Source organism: Mauremys reevesii, linkage group 12, assembly GCF_016161935.1.
Source record: "Mauremys reevesii isolate NIE-2019 linkage group 12, ASM1616193v1, whole genome shotgun sequence".
Taxonomy (NCBI): Eukaryota; Metazoa; Chordata; order Testudines; family Geoemydidae; genus Mauremys; species Mauremys reevesii.
The window spans coordinates 45,344,714-45,353,515 of record NC_052634.1 but is presented as its reverse complement, the minus strand read 5'-3'; positions in this window follow the sequence as shown (position 1 = coordinate 45,353,515).

Genomic DNA, 8,802 nt, shown 5'->3' with positions numbered 1-8,802 from the left:
CGGGTTCCAGCCCAGGGCCCTGTGGATCGCAGCTGTCTATAGTGCCTCCTGTAACAGCTGCATGACAGCTACAACTCCCTGGGCTACTTCCCCATGGCCTCCTCCAAACACCTTCTTTATCCTCACCACAGGACCTTCCTCCTGGTGTCTGATAATGCTTGTACTCCTCAGTCCTCCAGCAGCACAGCCCAGCACAGCCCAGCCACAGCCTCAGCCTCTTGCTCCCAGCCCCTCACAGGACACCAGAAACTGAAGTGACTCCTTTTTAAATCCAAGTGCCCTGAGTAGCCTGCCTTGATTGGCTGCAGGTGTCTAATCAGCCTGTCAGGGGTGCAGAAAGCCCCAGGGCGAGTGCAAGGAAGTTTTGGGCCCTAGGTGAAACTTCCACCTTGCACCCTCCCACCCAGCTAACCGCGTCTGTCCGTTCCCCCCCCCCCCACAGCTACCTCCGCCCCCCACCCGGGGAGCCCCCCTGCAGCAACTACTCCCCCCGTGGCAGCTACCCCTGCCTGGGGAGACTTCCTCCCCACCCCACCCCCTGCCACGGCAGCTTACCCTGCCTGGGGAGACCTCCTGCGGACATGGGTGGCAAGTTTGTAGAAATTTTGGTGGTGCCCAGAACCCGCCCCCCAACTCTGCCCCCCCCAACTCTGCTCCCACCTGCCTAATGCTCTGGGAGGGGGCTCGGGAGGGGGAGGTCTGGGATGCAGATCCTGGGCTGGGGATTAGGGTGCAGGAGGGGTGCAGGCTTTGGGATGGAGTTTGGGTGCTGGGTGCAGGCTCTGGGCTGGGGCAGGGGGTGGGTGTGCAGGAGGGGGTGAAGGGTGCAGGCTTTGGGATGGAGTTTGGGGTTGGGAAGGGGTATGTGGGAAGGGGAGGGTGCACCTTGTGGGGAGGAGTTTGGGGATAGGTGGGAATACAGGGGTGAGGGCTGTGGGGCTGAGGATGAGGGATTCATGATGCAGGAGGGGACTCAGGGCTGGGGCAGAGGATTAGGTGCGGGGATGAGGGCTCTGGCTGGGGCTGAGGATTAGGGTGCGGGGATGAGGGGTTCATCCTGCAGGGGCGCAGGGCGGGGGCTGCGGATTAGGGTGCGGGGGATGAGAGGTTCATGCTGCGGGTGGGCTCAGGGCTGGGGCAGAGGATTAGGGTGCGGGGATGAGGGTTCATGCTGCAGGGGCTCAGGGCTGGGGCAGAGGATTAGGGTGCGGGGATGAGGGCTCTGGCTGGGGCTGAGGATTAGGGTGCAGGGGATGAGGGGTTCATGCTGCGGGCGCTCAAGGCTGGGGCTGAGGATTAGGGTGCGGGGATGAGGGGTTCATGCTGCAGGGGCTCAGGGCTGGGGCTGAGGATTAGGGTGCAGGGGGATGAGGGGCTCATGCTGCGGGGGGGCTCAGGGCTGGGGCAGAGGATTAGGGTGCAGGGGGATGAGGGGTTCATGCTGCGGGGGGCTCAGGGCTGGGGCTGAGGATTAGGGTGTGGGGATGAGGGGTTCATGCTGCGGGGCTCAGGGCTGGGGCAGAGGATTAGGGTGCGGGGGGATGAGGGCTCTGGCTGGGGATGAGGGTTTGGGGCATTGGGGAGGCTCAGGGCCGGGGGAGAGACCCAGCTCCAAATATTGCTGGAGCAGGGCCCCCAGCCCTGAATATTCCTGGAGCCGGGCACCTGCACAGATAGAACCTGCCGCCCCTGCCTGCGGAAGCTAAGCCTGCCTGGGGAGCCCGCCCCAGCTCACCTCGGCTCCACCCCCTCCACTGAGCACCCGGCATCGCTCTAATTCTCCTCCTCGCCCAGGCTTGCGACGCCGACTGGAGGAGAATTAGAGCTGGGCTGTGTGCTCGGCGGAGGAGGCAGAGCGGAGGTGAGCTGGGATGGGGAGCTGTTTCCCTGTGTGCCCCCATTGCCCCGTTACTGCGGACAGCCCTCCCCGCGCCCCCCCCACCCAGCTCACCTCCGCTCCACCTCCTCGCCTGAGGGGGCTTTTAGACGCCTCCAACCACTAGGCGCCCTAGGTGGCCGCCTAGTTTGCCTAAATGGTTGCACGGGCCCTGGTGTTCACAAGCAGTGTGAAAACGTGCAATTCCCGCTCACACTGCACAGGGGCAGCACAGCTCCGGGGTTCTCTGGAATCGCACAATAATGCTGGCTTTGTTCCCACAGCATCTGGAGCTTTGCACAGTGAGACATGGGGGTGCTGCAGCACCCGCCGCAGCCCTCAGTCCCGCACCTCTGCTTCTCTGCAGGGAACTTGTTATGCCATGAGGGGGGAGTGCAGGGAGACTGTGCAGGAGACCCAGGCCCACGCGCTGAGAACTGCAGCTCCAGTGCTGTGTGCGGGATTCATTTCTGCTCTCTGATAACCTGCCCCAGGCTCCTCTGTCCAACTAATATTCGTCCAGGCTCCCCGGCGCTGTTAGTATCTGTCCAGAGCTCTCGCCAGCCCTGCCCCAGGAGAGCTGGGCGCTCGCCCTGCTCTAGGAGAGCCAGGCAGGCCCTGAGCACTAGACGGTGACCCTAGGCCAGTGGTGCCAGAACAATCTGTATAGTGGGGGGTGCTGAGCCACTGAACCAACTGTAACCCCTGGGTGTGATGGAAACCACATCAAGCCAGGGGCTGCTGCAGCCCCCCCAGTTCCAGCCCCTCTGCCCAGGCAGCTCCCCCAGCCTGACACACACACACACACCCTGCACCCGCCCCACCCCAGGTCTCCTCAGCCCAGAGGGGAGCCCCCCGGCTGAGTGGGGAATCAGAACCCCCCGAAATTACCCTGGGACCCGCATGATCTGCCTCCGCCCTGCCCTGCTCCGCATGTATTCGGAGTGAGTCAGTTTCCCTGTCCCAACATGTGTCCTGCCCTGTGTCTCTTCTCCTCCCCAGTTCCTTCCAAACCAGCCCCTTTCCTCTGCACCCCGGGCTGGGTCTCTGCCAACCCCCCTTCTCCCCTCCTGCCCCCAATGTCTCCCTGTCCCTACAGGTCTATAGGGCTGGATCCTCCCTCCCCCTTCTCCCCTCATTTCCTGCCTCTGGGGTCTATGGAGATGGGTCTCTTCTCCCTCCATCCCCTCCCCTGCCCCCAATATCCCCCTGGGGCTCTGTGGGGCTGGGGCTCTGTCACTGCCTCCGTGCTCCCCCCTGCACAGCATGTCCTGGGAGTGACTCAGATTCCCTGGACCAACATTTCACTCCCCATGTCTCTTATCTCCCCAGCTCCCTCCAACCCAGCCCATTTCCCCTGCACCCCTGGCTGGGTCTCTGCCAACCCCCCTTCTCCCCTCCTGCCCCAATATCTCCCTGCCCCTGCGGGTCTATGGGGCTGGGTCTCTCCCTCCCCCCATCTCCCCCCCTCCCCACATCCCTTCCCCCAATATCTCCCTGCACCAGGCTGTCTATGGGGCTGGGTCTCTCCCTGAAGCCCCGCCCCCAGCGCGGGGCTCACAGACAATCCCCGCCCAGCGGCTGTGACGTGTAATGACGTAATCACTCCCCGCAGGCAACTCATTCACTTGAGACTAAAAGGACAGAAGGTGTCACGTGTCCATGGGCGGGGTTATGCAGATGAGCAGTGTCTGGCGGCAGGACGGGGAGCAGCGAGAGGAACCGAAGGAGCCCGGTGGAGAGAATTCTCTGCGTGTGGACAGAATCCGGTGTGGGGAGTTCATGCAGTGGGTGCCTGCGCCGGAGTCACTTCGGGGCAGTGATTGCTACTGAGCTACGTAGTGACCAAAGGCGTGTGAATGGGGTGTGGTGCCTGGCAGGGAGCAGCTCCTGGTGATAAGGTGCCCCTCACTCCCGACCCGCAGCCCCTGCTATCCCAGTCCTGACCTCCAGACCCACAGCTCTGCCGGTGCCCCTCACTCCCGACCCGCAGCCCCTGCTATCCCAGTCCTGACTTCCAGACCCACAACTCTGCTAATGCCCCTCACTCCTGACCCGCAGCCCCTGCTATCCCAGTCCTGACCTCCAGACCCACAGCTCTGCTGGTGCCCCTCACTCCCGACCCACAGCCCCTGCTATCCCAGTCCTGACCTCCAGCCTCACAGCTCTGTGGGTGCCCCTCACTCCCGACCTGCAGCCCCTGCTATCCCAGTCCTGACCTCCAGAATCACAGCTCTTCTGGTGCCCCTCACTCCCGACCCGCAGCCTTTGATATCCCAGTCCTGACCTGCAGAATCACAGCTCTGCTGGTGCCCATCAATACTCCCGACCAGCAGCCCCTGTTATCCCAGTCCTGACCTCAAGACTCTGCTAATGCCCCTCACTCCTGACCTGCAGCCCCTGCTATCCCAGTCCTGACCTGCTGTGATGGAGTAGGGGCTGTCTGTGTGGGAGTTGGGAGAGCCAGGGAGGATTTTAGGTGAGGGACAGGTATTCAGCCTGTACCATGAGCTAGGCGGGGGGAGGGGAGGTCAACACCTTTGCCCGGGGAGCTAGACAAAGCCAGGGAGCCGGCTGGAGGGGGTTGGGTCAGTTTCGGTTTGGGGCTTGGGGGGGAGAGTTCAGGGAATCCTATGCTGGGATCCCTGCACCCTGAACCCCAGAAGGACTCGATTGAGGGGTCTTGGTTGTGCTGTAGCCTGTATTCCTGTTGTCCAATAAACCTTCTGTTTTACTGGCTGGCTGAGAGTCACTGTGAGTCCCAGGAAGAGGGGTGCAGAGTCGGACTCCCCCACACTCTGTGACAACTGGTGGCAGCGGCGGGACCTACTGCACCCCGTGGACGGCGCTTCCTGCAGTAAGTGACTGGGGAGCAGCAAAATGAAGGGGGAACTGACGGGGACCAGGTGGGCTGAAGAGACAGAAAAAGACAGTTTCAGGAGGCGATTAACGCCTGGGAGTGTGTGACCAGAGAGAAGGACTTTGCAGTAACAGGGTCCCCCGGGGGGAGTGCAGGAGCAGTCCCAGGGGCGGAGGAGTCTGCAGCTCGACCCTGGCAGAGAGGGGGTGACCTGAAGAAGGGCTGGTGCACGAGGGGTCTCCCTGGAACCGGTGGGAAGCTGAGAGCACAGGCCAGCGAGTGGCCAGCAGGAAGATGTTTGCTAAGCACCTTAAGATCGACCTGGTGGAGCTGTGCAGGCAGAGGGGGCTGCGCATTGGGAGGTCCACCAAAGACCAGCTAATTGCCCAGCTGGAGGAGAAGGATCACTTGGGTGAACCGAGCCCTGTCCCAGAGGGAAGCCACCCAGCGGACACAGTGTGGGCCCCGGGGCCTGACATGGCTGGGAGGGGCCAGACTGCTGCCGAGGACACCCCAAGACCCTGCCCACCTATACCTAGGGGAGGGGTTGGGGGAAGCCCAGCGAATACCGAGGGCACCTGGACTGTGGCGGCCAGCAGGGGATCGTCCCAGCGGAGCACCCCGTCCCTGGAACAGATGCGGCTGGAATATGACAGGGAGGCACTTGAGTTAAGGAGGCAAGAACTGAAGGAGCGGGAGAACCAGCGTAAACACTAGGAGAACCAGCGCCAGCGTGAGCTGGCACTGGCCCAGCTGAGAAGCAGCGGGGCCCCGGCTGCGGTGAGTGAGGGGGGACCCAAGCCTACAAAGAGCTTTGATAAGAGCTTCCTGGCCCGGCGTAAGGAGGGGGAGGAGATAGATACCTTCCTGACGGCCTTTGAGACGGCCTGTGAGCTGCACCGGGTTGACCCTGCAGACAGGATCCCGTTTCTCACCCCCTTACTGGACTCCACCGCCGTGGAGGTGTACAGCCGAATGAAAGGGGCGGAGGCAGGGGACTACAAACTGTTCAAACAGGCCCTGCTCCGTGAGTTTGGGCTGACTCCTGAGATGTACCGGAAGAGGTTCCGGAGTCAACATAAAACCTGTGAGGTCACATACCTACAACTGGTCAACCGGGCGCAGGGGTATGCCCACAAGTGGACAGCCGGGGCCCAGACTAAAGAGGACCTGCTTGACCTATTCATACTGGAGCACCTGTATGAGCAGTGCCCATCCGACCTGAGGCTGTGGGTGATGGACCAGAAGCCGGAGAACCCGCAGCACGCAGGCCAGCTGGCCGACCAATTTGTGGACAGTCGGGCAGGGGATAACAGGGAGGAGTCTCGAAGGAGCAGGCCTGCCTCAACGCAGAGAGAAAGTTACCATGGGACCTCCCAGCGGGGGCCTATGGAGAACCCCCACCAAAGGGGAACATCCAGCGTCAGGTCCATCCGACCCACTCGAGGGGACCCACGAGACATGGGCTGCTATCACTGTGGCCAATGAGGCCACATACGGGCCCAGTGCCCGAAGCTCAGGGACAGACCGAGCAGACCCAACCCGCAGAGGGTTGACTGGGTAAAGACCAATCAGATGAGGGGCAACATTCCCAGGAAAGCGGGGCTGGCCGCGTACCATCTGCGAAGGAGGGAGGAGGGCCCCAGGTCTGCTCCTCTGGGGGACTGGATGCTCCAGACTCCGGGTTTTTGGGTTACAGGGTGGGCACGGGGCTGCCCCTCTGGAAAGAGTGCCTTGTTCCCCTGGAGGTGGTAGATTTCGCCACTCGCTACCCTGAGGCGATGGCCTTGTCCTCTATCGAAGCAGACACCGTGGCAGATGCGCTGCTGACCATTTTCAGCCGGGTGGGGTTCACCAAGGAAGTCTTAACGGACCAGGGGTCCAACTTCATGTCGAGCCTGCTCCAGTCCCTGTGGGAGAAATGTGGGGTCCGGCACAACTGGGCCTCAGCGTATCACCCCCAGACCAACGGGCTGGTGGAGAGGTTAAATGGGACGCTAAAGATGATGCTAAAAACATTTAGGAACCAGCACCCACAGGACTGGGACAAGTACTTACCTCACCTGCTGTTCGCGTACAGGGAGGTACCCCAGGAATGTACCGGGTTCTCGCCTTTTGAACTGTTATATGGGAGGCGGGTAAGGGGGCCCCTGGACCTGATGAGAGACGAATGGGAGGGGAAGGCTGCCCGATGGCGAGTCAGTGGTGGAGTATGTCCTGACCTTCCGGGAAAGACTTGCCAAGCTCATGGGCCTGGCCAGGGAGAATCTGGCCCGAGCCCAGAGGAAGCAGAAGGTCTGGTACGACCGCACGGCGCAGGCCCGCGCCTTCGCCACCGGGGGTCAAGTGACGGTTCTCATCCCCGTGAGGAAAAACAAACTCCAGGCTGCCTGGGAAGGGCCCTTCAAGGTTATCAAGCAACTAAATGAGGTAAACTATGTGGTGGAGCTGTCTAACCGGGCTCATCACCGCCGGGTGTACCATGTGAATATGATGAAGCCATACTATGACAGGGGGAATGTGGTGCTGGCCATGTGTGGACATTGGGAGGAGCCGGGAGATGACCCTTTAGTGGATCTATTCCCGGGGACAAAGGCTGGTTCCCCCCTGGAGGCGATTCCCCTCTCTGATCAGCTGACCCTGGCCCAGCAGGCTGAGATCAGAGGGGTGCTGCATCTGTACCGACAGCTGTTTTCCAACCAGCCCGGGCGCACTAATTTGACTGTCCACCAGGTGGAGACCGGGTCACCCCCCCCCGCCATACGATGCTCCCCTTTTCGGGTCACAGGAAAAACTGCCCAGGACCTAGAAAGAGAGGTCAGGGACATGCTGGCTTTGGGGGTGATCCAGCCATCTTCCAGCCCTTGGGCCTCGCCGCTGGTCCTGGTCCTCAAAAGGGATAGGTCGATCCGGTTCTGTGTGGACTATCGAAAGCTCAATGCCATCACTGTATCTGATGCCAACCCCATGCCCAGGCCTGACAACCTCCTAGACAAGCTGGGAGGCGCTCGGTATCTCACCACTATGGATCTTACAAAGGGCTACTGGCAAGTGCCGCTGGACGCAGATGCCAGGCTGAAATTGGCCTTTATCACCTCTCTGGGGCTCTACGAGTTTTGACCCGGCCCTTCGGCCTCAAGGGAGCGCCGGCCACCTTCCAGCGTCTGGTGGATCAGCAACTGAGGGGGATGGAGAGTTTTGCCGTGGCGTATATTGACGACATCTGCATCTTCAGCCAGACCTGGGAGGACCACGTGTCCCAGGTTAAACAAGTGCTGGACCAACTCCGAGAGGCTGGGCTAACCGTAAAGGCTGAGAAGTACAAGGTGGGGATGGCTGAAGTATCTTACCTGGGCCATCGGGTGGGGAGCGGCTGCCTAAAGCCGGAACCAGCCAAGGTGGAGGTGATCAGAGACTGGCCCGCTCCCCAAACCAAGAAGCAGGTCCAGGCCTTTATTGGGATGGTGGGGTACTATCGAAGGTTCGTGCCCCACTTTAGCGCCATAGCCGCCCCATCACTGAGCTGTGCAAGAAGGGGAAGCCAGACAAGGTGGTCTGGACCGAGGAGTGCCAGCAGGCTCTCCAGGCGCTGAAGGAGGCTCTGCTCAGTGGCCCAGTTCTGGCAAATTCAGACTTTGACAAGCCCTTTATGGTGTTCACTGACTCCTCAGACACAGGGCTGGGGGTGGTGTTGATGCAGGAGGATGAAAAGGGGGAGAGACACCCCATCGTGTAACTGAGCAAGAAGTTGCTACCCCGGGAGCAGAACTACGCGGCCATCGAGAAGGAATGCCTGGCCATGGTGTGGGCCCTTAAGAAACTGGAGCCATATCTCTTTGGGCACCACTTCACCGTGTACACAGACCACTCTCTCCTGACCTGGCTGCACCAGCTGAAAGGAGCCAACGCCAAGCTCCTGAGGTGGAGCCTGCTCCTGCAGGACTACGACATAGACGTGGTCCACGTGAAGGGAAGTGCCAACCTGATAGCAGACGCGCTGTCCCGGAGAGGGGGCCCTGAACTTCCCCGGGTCACTGGACAGAGTGACCCCGCTCAGTTCAGTCTC